The sequence below is a fragment of the Sinocyclocheilus anshuiensis genome, unplaced genomic scaffold (assembly GCF_001515605.1).
Source record: "Sinocyclocheilus anshuiensis isolate Anshui unplaced genomic scaffold, SAMN03320099.WGS_v1.1 scaffold1546, whole genome shotgun sequence".
NCBI lineage: Eukaryota > Metazoa > Chordata > Actinopteri > Cypriniformes > Cyprinidae > Sinocyclocheilus > Sinocyclocheilus anshuiensis.
Window position 1 is genome coordinate 199,290 of NW_015547737.1, and position 14,341 is coordinate 213,630.

General features: G+C 37.0%; 1 long non-coding RNA gene across 1 annotated transcript in view; it reads left to right on the forward strand.

Moving 5' to 3' along the window:
- Positions 1-9,010, forward strand: part of LOC107704422 (uncharacterized) — a 44,133-nt gene extending 35,123 nt beyond the window's left edge. Inside the window, exon 3 of the long non-coding RNA XR_001635960.1 lies at positions 8,368-9,010. This is a non-coding gene — a long non-coding RNA (uncharacterized LOC107704422). The remainder of the gene's footprint in view (positions 1-8,367) is intronic.
- Positions 9,011-14,341: the final 5,331 nt, after the last annotated feature.

Here is a 14,341-nt window from a genome sequence, read left to right on the forward strand (position 1 = left end):
ACACACACACACACACACACACACACACACACACACACACACACGCACGGAGTGTTTCCCTGCATGGCCTCTCACTCACCAGTCTCTCCTTCAGGCTCTCTATCTCTCTTCTCTGCCTTTTTCTCTTTATCTATATCTTTCTTTCTCTCTCTCTTAACTCTATCTATCTATCTATCTATCTATCTATCTCTTTCTTTCTCTCTGTGTGTCTATCTATGCCTCTATATACCTGTCTTTCTTTCTGTCTGTATATTTTTTCACACTGTCTGTCTCTCTGGGTTTATTTCCTGTTTTTTCTATCTATCTATCTATCTATCTATCTATCTATCTATCTATCTATCTATCTATCTATCGCTTTATTTGACTCTATCTCTATCTCCCTTTCTCTCTCTGTGTCTGTTTGTCTATGCCTCTACATACCTGTCTATCTTTCTGTAATCATTATTTCACTCTATCTATGTGGTATCCCTTTGCCTGTCTATCTTTCTACCAGTCTTATTCTCGGTCTAATCTACCTGTCTGTCTCTCAGTTTCTATTTGTCATTCTCTTCCTCTATGTCTTTGTCCGTTTCTCTCTTTCTTTCTATCATTGGCTCTATACATGTCTGTCTCTGTGCCTGTCTTTCTGTCTACCTCGCCGTCTCTCTCTCGGGGCCGCAGCAATATATTAATAGCTCCAGCTGCCGAGACCCAATTCCCAGAGCCGTGTAGGAATTCATTCTGTCTCTCTCGCTCTCTCTCCAGTGGGAGGGCTGACTCTTACACATTTGGAAATTTGGCCTGTAAGTACCCTTCAGCTGGGGATCAAAGCTGTACGCTGCACGCACACCGCCTGAGAACAGACATATAGGCCCATAGAGGGAGAAGTGTGTGTGTGAGAAGGTCAGCAAGCGGCGACTCAGTCTTGGACGCTGTACAATCTCCAGACGGCTATCCCCATTGCGCAGGATTAAACTGTGTGTGTGTGTATGTGTGTGTGTGTGTGTGTGTGTCTCGATCCATGTGCTGAAAAACACAGCTTGACATGCAAATTTTCCACACTGCTTAAGGGAATAAACTCACCCAGGTTCCAAATTCCCCCGAAACTTTGTGTTTTTCCACACTGACCTGCAGTCAGTCCTTCCCACAGCCAGTTGCATCTGTTCATGACATCACTGTGCTGAACTGTAGGGGTCAGGGATTAGCTGGTTAGCATGCACCACTTATCTCCTGCTAGAGGCCATAGATACACCACTCTGCAGATAAAAAGCATGTTTTAGCATGACAAAAAGATGCATTTTAAATATACATTTAAAAAATAAAGATGTTTTAAGTGGTTCTCGCAAGTGTGAAATGGATCAGTGCTGTCATGACATCATTTTCCTTGTTGATCTGCATCAACAATATCTTGCTTTCTCAGCCATCAATCTGTTTCTATCGGTCTCTCTCTGTTTGCATATTTATCTATTTCTGTCTGTCTCTCTGTCTATATCTATTAGACAAAAAATACTATTAAAAACATGATTTTCTGCCGTGCATAATGTCGTGAGGGGCCTCCCAAAGAAAGAGGGGCCCCCAACTGCACTATGGGTCCCGTACACCACTGACTTCATTTTCTAATCGAGAAAAGGCTGGTTTAGGATCATCAGTAGACAGACATTACGGTTAAGCTAATAAATGTGCTGTCTGAGGTAACTGGCAGGTAAAAGCTGGATGCTTTGGGAAACAGTCACGGAGCTCTTGTGAGTCACAGCGCCCTACCGCCGGCAAGACCCTTTTGATTCTTTCTCTCTCCGTTCGCTCGCTCGTCTCTGCCAGATCTGACGCTTCCTTTAATTCTCTCTCACGCTCGCTTGCCTCTCTCTTTTTATCAGATTCCTTGCCGCGCCCGTGTCTGCCGTTGCACCTATTAAATACGCTCTGCAAATGGAATTCCTCAATATCGCACTCGGCGCCGCTTTGATGTGAAAGAGAGAGACTGAGAGATGGGGGATGGGGGGGAGGGGGTGTAGCATGAAAAAAAGCTGCCAAATTGCATGCTCGTTTTATCACATGCAGGCTGATATTTGTCACCGAACGGCTAGGCCTCCGCATAGTATTAACGCGGGGAAAACGCCGCTGCAGACTCGTTTGCGACGTGATTTCAGCTCATGAAATTTGTGTCCTCGAAACTGAACTAATTTCCAAAAGAAAGGGAAAAAACTGTCGTCGGAGGTCGTTTAAATTCACTGGATCTGGAAACAAAACTTGTTACAATTTTTTTTTACAAAACCAAGGTTTCTGTGGGTCTTATAAAGTCTTAATTTGCCCTTCCACAAATTAAGGCCTTAAATCAGAGCATAAAGTCTTTCAATTAATAAAGTAATGGCATTAAATGTTGCATGTACTGAAAAAAATGATTATCTTTGTTAGTAGGCATATTTTTGTCATTTTCCAACACAAACATCTAAACATCCTTAAGTCAAGATACACTTACTTGAGTTGGAAATTGAAAATATGAAGTCTTGTTTTTTGAGAAATTAAACAAAATTAAGTGAATTTATGGTTAAAACAAGAATATATCTGGGATATGAAAATTAGTTTTCCCTTTAAATTAAAGGGTTAGTTCACCCAAAAATGAAAATTAGGCTGCGTTTTACTCACCCCCGAGGCATAGGTGTATATGACTTTCTTCTTTCAGACGAATACAGTCAGAGTTATATTAAAAATTGTCTTTGATCTTTCAAGCTATTTAATGCCACTCAGCAGGTGTTGCTTCAGTCCAAAAGAACTTAAATAAAAATCGCCCATCCATAAAAAAAAAAAGTGTCTCACATGGCTCCGGGGGGTGAACAAAAGCCTTCTGTAGAGAATCAATGCGTTTTTGTAAGAAAAATATCCATATTCAAAACGTAATAATCACTTTAATGTAGCTTGCGCCAGCAGTTGTACACAGAAGCAGTTCCGGGAGCATGATGTATGAGGTCAGCGTTGCGCATGCGCCGGTGAGTCTCATGAAAACCAACGTTTGTTTACAGGATCAAAAGAAGCAAAGTTTCCTTACTTTAGCAAAGGAAAACCAGTCTCCTCTTGGCTTATATCGAAATCCTCTGACATTCTTCTTTACAAATCCTCATTTTGTACTTCTAATTCTTGACTGTTGTTTTGTTTTGATCTCTCCCCTGCTTTTCCGCGTACGTCACTTCTGAGCGGCGCATGCGCAAAGCTGACCTCATATGTCATTCCTCCAGAACTGCTTCCAGTGTACAACAGTGAGCGCAAGCTAGATTCAAGTGATTATTACGTTTTGAATATGGATATTTTTCTTACAAAAACGCATCGATTCGCTACAGAAGGCCTTTGTTCACCCCCCAGAGCCGTGTGAGACACTTTTTTTTATGGATGGGCGATTTTTATTTAAGTTCTTTTGGACTGAAGCAATGCAACACCCGCTGAGTGCCATTAAACAGCTTGAAAGATCAAAGACAGTTTTTAATATAACTCCAACTGGATTCGTCTGAAAGAAGAAAGTCATATACACCTAGGATGCCTCGGGGGTGAGTAAAACGCAGCCTAATTTTCATTTTTGGGTGAACTAACCCTTTAAGTTGATTTTTCTGAGCGCACTGGCAGATATTTGTCCTTTTTTTACATAATAAATTCACTTAATTTTGATACATTTCTCAGAAAATTGTCTTTAAGAATTTTTGAAGATCAAGATTTAAGAATTTTTAGACATTTGCATTGAAAACGACAAAAATGCCAATGTTCAGTGTGACCAAAAGATACAGTAAAAGTTATTTCCATATTCTAGGTAAACTATTTTTTTGTGTGCAAAATTAATAACAAAAATAATGGAGATCGGTTGAAAGCTGCATTTTCAAACGTTGCTAATACAACTCATGTTCTCCTAAGACTCATGTTCCCTTTAATTTATTTCTTAAATTTTCTTTAATTGGTCTTAAAAACGTCTTGGTCTTTAAAAAGTCTGCCTTCATAAAACTGCAAAAACAATGAAAAGTCACCCAAATTATAATTTGCAACTAACCATAAAATCTTGTATAGTTAAAAAAAAAAAAACACTTGCCTTATCTTGGTGTTGATGTCAAATTAACCAGATGCCAACATGGGTAGGTTGTGTGACATGCAGTCATCCTTGAAAACCAGCAATAAAACTTTTTAAGACAAAATATGACCAGAAGTAAATTCTCTCTCTGTCCTACACTAAAAACCCTGACATTTGCATTGGCCGGTCTGCAGGGCACTGATGGCTGACGTGGGCACTGTTGCATTGGCAGGCTGGCACTGATAAGCTGGCATTCACTCAAGCACACTGATCTAATGCAGTAGAAAACGCTTAGTTCACTACCGAGACAGTTGTTTGTGGCGTATCAGAGTATAAAAGCTTACTGTGTTTGTATGTGTCTCAAAACTCTGGTTTCTTATATCCTAAAACACTTAAGTGAAGTCATTTTCTCGTGCATAAAATCTGAGAAAAGGAAAAGAGAAAGTGCAGCAAACAACAAGACCTAGATTATTATAATAGGAAATTACACATTTCTCAGCATTCCTGCGAGATGTGGCACTTTGCTGTTACCTGTGCATCATTTTCTGTATAGTCATTTTCACTTACTTCTAAGGCAGCATACTAACTTAAATGGAACCTCGTAAGTAGACCTAAATGATTTGGAACACATACACAATTCTATGGATTTTACAAATACAGTTCTGCACAGAAAACTCAACTCTAATAGATTGTAATATTCATTAGCATGTTGCTAAGCTAACACCCCAATACTTTAATATGTGCTCTAGTCAGTTTAGTCAGTTCAGTTTCTTTTACAATGTTTCTAAAACATTTTATTGTGGCTACTTTTTTGTTTACAAAAAAATGAATAGAAAATCTAGAATGCTGAAAAACGTTACATGGTGTAATGTTATGTAATATAAAAATAATTGGAAAAACTGAAACTACACTACATTTTCACGACTCTAAAACTAATTAAAATAAAATAAAAATGGCCACAAATTTAAGTCCTTGATATGAAATATATTGTAAATCTTTTAAATGGTATAAATCACTATCATAAACATAAAAATGCCACTATTAAACGCTAGTATATGTACACACACACAAACACGTACACATTGGCGAGTAATATATATATATATATATATATGAAATTAAATATACTTTATTGTCCCTGGTAGGGAAATTTGGAGTAGACTCAAAACCAACATTCCAACATCAGCTGGTACACCTAAGAATATTAAAAATACTATTCATACAATAGACATACATATCCATATATAAACATTGGTGAGTCCCCCAAACGACTACTCTGCAAATACAGGAAAATCTAACATTATATATGAAAACTTCTAAAATAAAACTATGAAAATCCTGCATACGATGGCCATCACAAATCTGCAAGACTAGTATGCATCAAGTGCGCCATTTGGGACAGAGCCATCGAGTTCTTTCTCACCACACAAGTTCTCCGTGAATCTTAAAGCGTTTAATTATGGCCAAGGAGAAGAAGGATTAACAGATAACTAGGGGAAAAACAACGGAACCCAAATGAGATTGATAGAGATTGAAAGGGAGGCCCATGCAGTGGGGACATTTGCCAGCCGAGTGACCTCTGCCATTTGTAATGAGCAATCATGGAAAACACGCACACACAGACACAAACGAGAGGACGGACGTGGCCAAAATTCGGGCTAAAAAGACTTGGCAGAAAGTGAAAGGGAATGTGTGTGTGTGTGTGTGCGTGTGCCCGGCTTGCCAAGGTTGGCAGGGTCTTTGATTCGCTCTGACAGTCTTTGATGCCCTCCCAGTGCCCGCTGCACCTCTCTCTCACACACACACACACACACACAAACCCTATATGCCAGGATCAGACATAGCAGAACAAGACTGACGTAACGCAGAGGAAAAGATGAGAGCGGGCCGGGAATGAGGCATGAAATGCGGAGGGGGAAAAAAGAGGAATGTTGTTATCATCCTCCGTTAGCGGTCGTACTGAGATTTTTCCCTGGCACGCTTCCTGCATGAGCCGTAGAACACGAGTCTGCTGAATGCGAAAACAGGAGCAGACAGTGGAGAACAGCAGCAGAGACGGAACAGGCTGTTAACGGTAGACACGTGTCCTGCCTCTCGCTCATTTCATCTAGCAGAGCTCCTATTTTGAAGGTAATCCTAATCTGAACCTTCATATAAACGCTAACCCCCAAAATGTGTGAATATTTAGATTCAAAACCAAAATAGTCCTTTTCAAGTTTTGAAAATCTCTGGAGAACAACTACCAGGCCCTTGCGGGAATATCTACTCGCACATACACCTGAGCACTTACAAGCGTTGAGCACTTTAACAAACAACACATCAATGTCTTCTCTGCACATGGGAATAACAACTCGAAGAAAATAAACACGGGACATATAACAAGGTCATCCATGACGTCAACACGCTTCAAGACACTGCTTCAAAAAACCTTTATTTCTGACAGTCTTGACATGTAAATTATTTAGAGGAATTCTGTGTTGTCTAAAAATGCTGTTTTTATTACAATCAGTTATTAATACTTAGTCATATCTTCTTTTTGGGGCTACTGCATCTTAGTAAAACATAAGCAGATCCATACAAATGGATTTTCATAGGCTCTGAATCAAGTTTGCACACAAAACAAGTTAAAAATATATAATGATGGATTTTTCCAAATCAATTTTATATAAACTGAAAGTTATACATGAAAAACTGAGCTTTCCTGAATAAATCTGAGGTTTGAACAAACTGGTTTAGTCAATGATTCAATGACACACTCATAAAGACAGTCGCTTCATAAATTCATCTGTTCAATCAATAAATCACCTATAAAGACTTATCAAGTCACTTGATTTGTTCTTGAATTAATCTGTGTTTTGAATGAATCAGTTTATTCAATGATTCTGTGACACACTGAAAAAGACAGTTTTTTAGGCCTTGTCCCAAATCGCACCCTAAACCCTTGCGGTCTTCCTCTGAGTCCACATTTTTGTGACGTAATGCCGCTTTGACTGTCGGGAAGAAGTCTGCTACGGAGCTCGCCTCAGTGTGGGCTCGGCAGAAGTGCACACCGAGAGAGCATAGTGGCCGCAAAGGGGGCACTCGTGAGCACCCTTCTGAAAGCTAAAATGACGAATGGGACATCCTACAGTCTCGTGGATTTAACGGACATGCGCATTCGACAGCCATTATAAGTCCGCAAGACTGCAAGTGTACATGAAGTGTGCCATTTGGGACAGGGCCTTACTTGTTTAGTTCCTGAATGAATCGGTGTTTTGCACAAATCCGTTGAGTTACTGAAGATGAATTCATGATTCACTTATAAAGACAGTCACTTGAACAAATCAGTGTTTTGAACAAATCCATTTAGAGAATCATCAGTGACTCACTCATGAAAATGGTTATTTGTTCAGTTCCTGAATGAATCAGTGCATTCAAACAAATCAATTGAACGAATGAGTCAATGACTCACTCATTAGGACAGTCACATGTTCATTTCCTGAATGAATCAGTGTGTTTGAACAAATTGGTTGAATGAATTATTCAATGACTCACTCATAAAGACTCATTGTTCAATTTCTGAATTTATCAGTGTTTTGAATGAATCAGCTTAGTAAATGATTCAATAAGTCACTCACAAAAAAACATTTTTTTAATCATTTTTTTTAAGTTCCTGAACTAATCAGTTGAGTAAATTAATAAATGATTCACTTACAAAGACAGTCACTTCAACAAATCAGTGTTTTGAACAAATCAATTAGTGAAACATTAGTAAATAACTCATGAAGATAGGTACTTGTTCAGTTCCAATCAGTGCATTTGAAAAAAACCTATTTAATGAATAATTCAATTACTCACTTATCAAAATGCCCACTTGGTTAGTTCCTAAATGAATCCGTTTTTTAAACAAATTGGGTTAGTCAATGATTCAATGACTCGCTCATTAAGAAAGTCACTTGTTCACTTCCCGAATGAATCAGTGTGTATGAACAAATTGGTTGAATGAATGATTCAATGACTCACTCTTAAAGACTCACTGTTCAATTTCTGAATTTATCAGAGTTTTGAAGAAATCAGTTGAGTCATTTATTCAATGACCCAACTCATAAAAACAGAAACCTGTTCATTTCCTAAACTATTGTTTGAACGAATTGGTTGAATGAATTATTCAATGACTCAGTCATAAAGATTCACTTGTCACCTACTGGCATAACAATGTAAACTTAAGAAATAGTCAGTAAGACACAGATTTACCAATCATCCTATAAGAAGATGCATGTTTAATCTTGACCTCTTGGCATTTTCGATCTGTCGTCTATTCTTTTCTCTCATTCCTTCTCTTCTCATCTCTCTCTCTGCTGCAGACAGTGCTTTGGGCAGTAGCAAAGATGACAGAACGCTCTCAAGAATGACTCACAGATGGAGAACGCACAGAAAGACGAGGGCTTGGAAAGGGAAAGCCAGCGAACAGCGTGAGCAGTGCAGTGCTGGAGCATGTGAGGGCAAGAAGGACTTCAACACACACACACACACACACACACACACTAAGAGCATACCAGTGCTGTGTGTGCGTTAAGAGGGTTGGGTTTCTAAATGACAGATCATTATCATGCTAATTAAAGCATTTTGTAGCTGTGACTCGTGCAGTATTTGTGTGTGTGTGTATGTGTGTGTCTAATTAAGGCCAGTTCATCAGCGCCCAGCTCATTTACAACGTGCTAGAGCGACACCCTGATTCAAGCACACGGACAGTAATGAAGCTATTAATTATTATAGCACTTTAACATATTTAGCCTTAACTGAGCCAACACCGAACAGCTGAACCACCTCAACTGAACCACATGAACCCAACAAAGCTTAAGCAGTTTAACACAGCCTAGCACAGCTGAGCCACCCAAACACAGTCCAACACAGGTAAACTCAGCAAAGCTAAACTAAACCAACACAGCTCAATCAACACGTCTGAACTACACCAAAACATTTTTTGGATAATAAAGGCTTTCATGAACAAAATGCACCCAGCATGTCACAAAATTTGCATTTTATAACATGCTGAATAATTTACAATGTTCTAACAACATCTGAAGAAGAAAAGTATAGTAATATAAACAATTAAGATATAAATATAAATAAATCATGTTTGTATATCTGGTTTAATTTAGCACTTTCCTAATTAATATAAAAACAAATTAACATATTAGTACAAACAAGATATGAACAAAAAATTTATATATTAATATAAACAATTATGATATTAATCTAAACAAATCAATACAAATTAATATAAACAATAATGAAATAATATAAATGAGAATACATTATTACAAACAACATAATTAGTAATTTAATATACTATATTAAATATATTAATATAAATGATTACAACATTCATCTAAACAAATCAAGTTAATATAAACAGGAATATAAATTATTATAAACATTCACATAATTAGTAAATTAATATAAACAAATTAATATATAAAATGTTGGAATATATAGTTACATTTCACATTTTCTTAATTGATGTAAAACAAAGCAACATATTAATATCAACAAATTAATATATAAAATGTTTTATTATATGGTTTAATTTTGCACTTTCTTGTCGACTAAAATTTTAATTCCATCACCTAAAATTAGATGGAAAGTAAGAAAGTAAAATGGAGTAAAACTGGTATATCAAAGAAAAGATAGATAGATATATAGAATGATATCTATCTAGATAGATAGATATGAATAGTTCATTAATGAAACTCTACTTGAGTTCTAATTAGTTCATTCAATTCAATGTTCCCAGTCAATCGGATTTACGTACTCATTACCTTATACCTATATAATCAGGACGTATTCAATGAATGCTATGTCTGCTATGCATGTCCTCATCTTAGCCCACCACCTCCCCAGCACCACCTGCCTAGATCTGCTACGGGGATCTTCCTCTCTCTAGCAGCAGCAGAATGTTTCCTTCATTTTGTGATCCGAGCATTTAGCAGAAGCAAGTCTACTTGCTCTGCAGCAGCAGCAGCGTAGCAGTTCTAGTCTGTCAAGACCAAACCGATGAACATACTGTTTACATTAATAAAGATTTTACAATCTATCCTGAGAGTTGTCATGACTGAAATTAGATAGATAGATAGATAGATAGATAGATAGATAGATAGATAGATATACACAGCATATTAAGATCAGACCCTAAACCACCTGTTCTTTTGGTGATGGGGTATAAGCTGATCTCAGAGCTGCACCTTTACCTTAGAGGATTTATTTTCGTGGCCCCCATTGACTCAGTAATGTTGGAGATGGCACGGTCTTTGTTCGGTTCAATGAAGCGCTTCCTTGTGCTAATGCTAGAAGCTGGAGAGCGAGAGGTTTAATTAACGACTTAGTATTGATCAGCGCTGAGGTTACCTTTGCTGACAGAGCACAGTTTGAGGGACCGCATGCGCTTGTGTAAGCCAGTACCAAGAATGTAATTAAGAAATTCAGAAACCACTGGGGTGCTGATGGAAATTGGGATCCTTTTGGTGCGCAGTGTGTGTGTGTGTGTGTGTGTTTGTCTCCTGAGCCATTATTACACTCATAATGATCTGTTGTCCTTATCAACCAAGACAAACATACTGAGAAAAAAAGGAAAGAATAAAATAAAGTTAATGAGCATGAGCGGCCATTACATAAACAAACTGTATATTTACAGTGAAGGTACACCAATATTATGGTACTGTTATATACTTTAAAAGTAGTACCATGATATATGTCCAAGAAAAGAGTTATACCATGTTAAATGTCTAAAATATTTGTTAATATCATGGTAAATGTAAAAAAAAACATGAAAACACTAAGTTAAAAGTGTAAAAAACATGGTAATACCATAATAAATGTTTGAAAATTTGTAATAATGCTATGAAATATGTCCATAAACATATGTCATAGCACCACGGTAAATTTACAAAACAACAGAAACAGCACTGTAAATGTCTGAAATGTCCATGTTTTTGTCCAAAAAAACAGTAATATGTAATGTCTGAAAAAAATACCATGGCAATACCATAGTAAAAACTTAGCAATCACATGTTATAAATGTCATGGTAAACATGCTAATATTATGGTAAATGTCTGAAAGAAAACATGGTAATACTATTATAAATGTCCAAAAATAGAGTAGTAACATGGTAAATGTCCAAAATGTCCCATGTTTTTGTCCAGAAACACACACACACACACACACACAAACAAAAGTAATAGCATGTCAAATGTCTATAAAACATGTTAATACCATGATAAACGTAAAAAAAAAAAAAAGGCTCAAAATTGTAATAGTATGGTAAATGTGTGGTACCGTGGTACTCCTTGGTTGAAGACAAGAGTGTTTGGTTGGAGTGTCTTTGTATGTATAAATGTGTGCTCCAAAAAGTGAACTAAGAAAATCTCTCTCTTTAAGAGCTTTGAATTCAAGACAGGAAACCATGGAAACCAGAGGTTTTTGATAAATAGCTAAAGTGTGTCCCTACGTGTGTTTGCGTCCTGTGCTCTGTCATGTGACATGTCTGCAATCTGTAAGTCCTGACGGTGTGTCTGTGCATGTTTATTTGTGTATTCACCTCAACTAATCTTCAACTTACAACCTACAGTATAGGCAGATGTGCACGCAGCAATAAATGCACTACGGTCAGTCTCAACTGGTTTTTGATTACACATAACATGTTGATGCAACAAAATTACAAGTCATTTAACATCTGAAAATAAACATATATGTCCTTAAAATCAAACACTGAAATGTTTTAATATTATCATAAACTGCATAGGCCCAACAACATGTTATTAAACAACATATTATTAAAATGAAACAGACCGAAGAGAAAATAAAAAAGGTAATTGTGAGATAAAGATTAAAATAAAATAAATTCATATTCTTAAATATACAGCCATAATTGGCAGAAATAAAGTCACAATTACAAGAAAAAGGTCACATTGTGAAATATAATTGCAATTATAAGAAATAACATCACAATTGTGAGACAAATTTGCAGTAGCAAGATATAAAGTCACATTGTAAAGAAAGTCGCAATTACGAGAAATAAGGTTGCAATTGTGAGATATAGTCACATTGTAAAATATAGTTGCAATTGTGAAATATAAAGTCGCAATTGCAAGACAAAGTCAAAAGGCAGAAATTTGCTTCCATTTATATCCTAATTTCAGGTGAACCCAAATTTAATGTAGTCTGGGTAATATTTTCTTTAATCTTGCGTACAGTCTTCATTGTGTGTTTGTGTATTTGTGCGTGATTGTTAGTACAGTTACAGCGACCACAGCGGGACGTCTGCCTCTCAGTCTGTGTGTCTCATATAATTGTTGTTCTTTAATTCGGTTAAACTCAGGACAAAGAAACCGCCGATCCATTCTGCTCTCTCGTTATTCTCGGCCCTTTTTTTACGTTCTTTTAGCCATCTAATTGGTGGACGGCGGCGCATTTTAATGGAGGCAGACTCTGCTGAAAGCTTTTCACCGCTCACCCAATTAATCTCCCTCTCTCTTTCCCTCAAACACACATTCAAAAGTTTTCTCTCTGTTCTTTGTTTCACACAAAGTCAGCTTGGGTGAATCTCACGAATCCTATCACAATATCTATGACGAACATTTCCGGTTCCTATATGACCCCAAAATCAAAGGAAACAAGAAATGAAGCATATTTTTTAGAAGCATTAGCCGTTTCCCCATTATTTTCATGACATTCACAATTCGAGTTTTATGGCGTTTAGTACGTTTGCTAATTTGTGAGGCTAATCTATATGCTAGTGTACTCCCTAAATGCTAATAAAAATCCTCATTACCGAAATGCAAAAAGTCATTCTTATTACCGTAATGAGAAGAAAAAAACAGTGATATATTATTTAAATTATGTTTTTAGACATAATGGTACTATTTTTTGTACTGAATTTAATGTTCGTCAATTTTCCTGCTGAAACAACAACAACAACAACAACAAAACAGGCTATAGTTTCATGGTTTTAGCTGGTTTAATCTTGTTTAGGTACTCTCTCAGTCTGGTTAAGCTAGTATTAACAGGCCTGACCAGCCTAAAACCCCCCTAAAACCATCAAACTAGACCAGTCAGGGCCAGAAAGTCAGCTTAGGCTGGTTTAAGCAAAAGCCATTTTTATTTTAATACATATAAAGTCACATTGTGAAATATAAAGTTGCAGTTACGCGAAATAAAGTTACAATTGTGAGATATAAAGTTGCATTTATGAGAAATAAAGTTGCAGTCAAGGCCAGAAAACCAGCTTAGGCTAGTTTAAGCAAGACATATTAGAACCATTTTTACTTTAATTACAATTAAAAGTGCTATCTTACAAAAATGTGAATCATCATTGAAAATAAATTAAAATTACATTCAAAAACTCAGAAGTCCAGATGCAACTAGTAATAAAAATATGAACCATTTTCACATAAGATAATGAAAATGGTAATGCCACTGTAAATGTCCCCCAAAAACAGTAATAGCATGATAAAGGTCATGGTAAATATGGTAATATCATGGTAAGTGTCTAAAAAGAACATAGTAATTCTATGAAAAAAGTCTTTCAGAAAAAAAACCCCATTGTAATACCATGGTAAATGTCAAACAAACATGGTAATATATCATAAATTTACCAAAAATGGTAATAGATGCCATCAATCTTAATGGTCCTCAAACAGGCATCATTATCTTTCAACAAATTTCTAATTTCTTTTAAATTTGCGGTCAGAGTCGGACATGGTCTCCACAGGTTTGGTGATATTTACTCTCTTGGCGTTTCTCTGTTGTTTTTCTTCCATGTCACACACACACACACACACATATGCCGTATAACAGATAGCTGTGCGTTTTATAAACGGAGGCCTCCTGCAGTCTCAGCTCTGCAGAGACGCTGACAAATAGATGCCTTTCTTGAAAAGCTGCATGGAACGTGTGTGTTTGTGTGTGTGTGTGTGTTTGCTGCAGTGAGGTGTGGAGAGGGAGGGAGAGAGGTGCTGGAGAGCTAGAGTGTGCTGTAATGGGTGTAATTTGAGTTAGAGAGAGAGAGAGAGAGAGTGAGAAAGAGAGCGAGAGTAAGAAAATAAAGAGCGTACCGATTAGGAGAGGAAGACGGGGTTCGCACGAGAATGAGAAATAGAAAAATGGCAGAACGCAAAAGCTTCTGTGAGCTTCGGCAAGAACGAAACGAGAGCAATGTAGAGAGAGAGAGGAAAAACCTGTAATTTTCCATGCTGCAAATAATAATGAGTTTTCAAACAATTTCCCCAAACACAGAAAAAGGAGCAAATATCTCGATGACATCATCCTGCACTACTCAG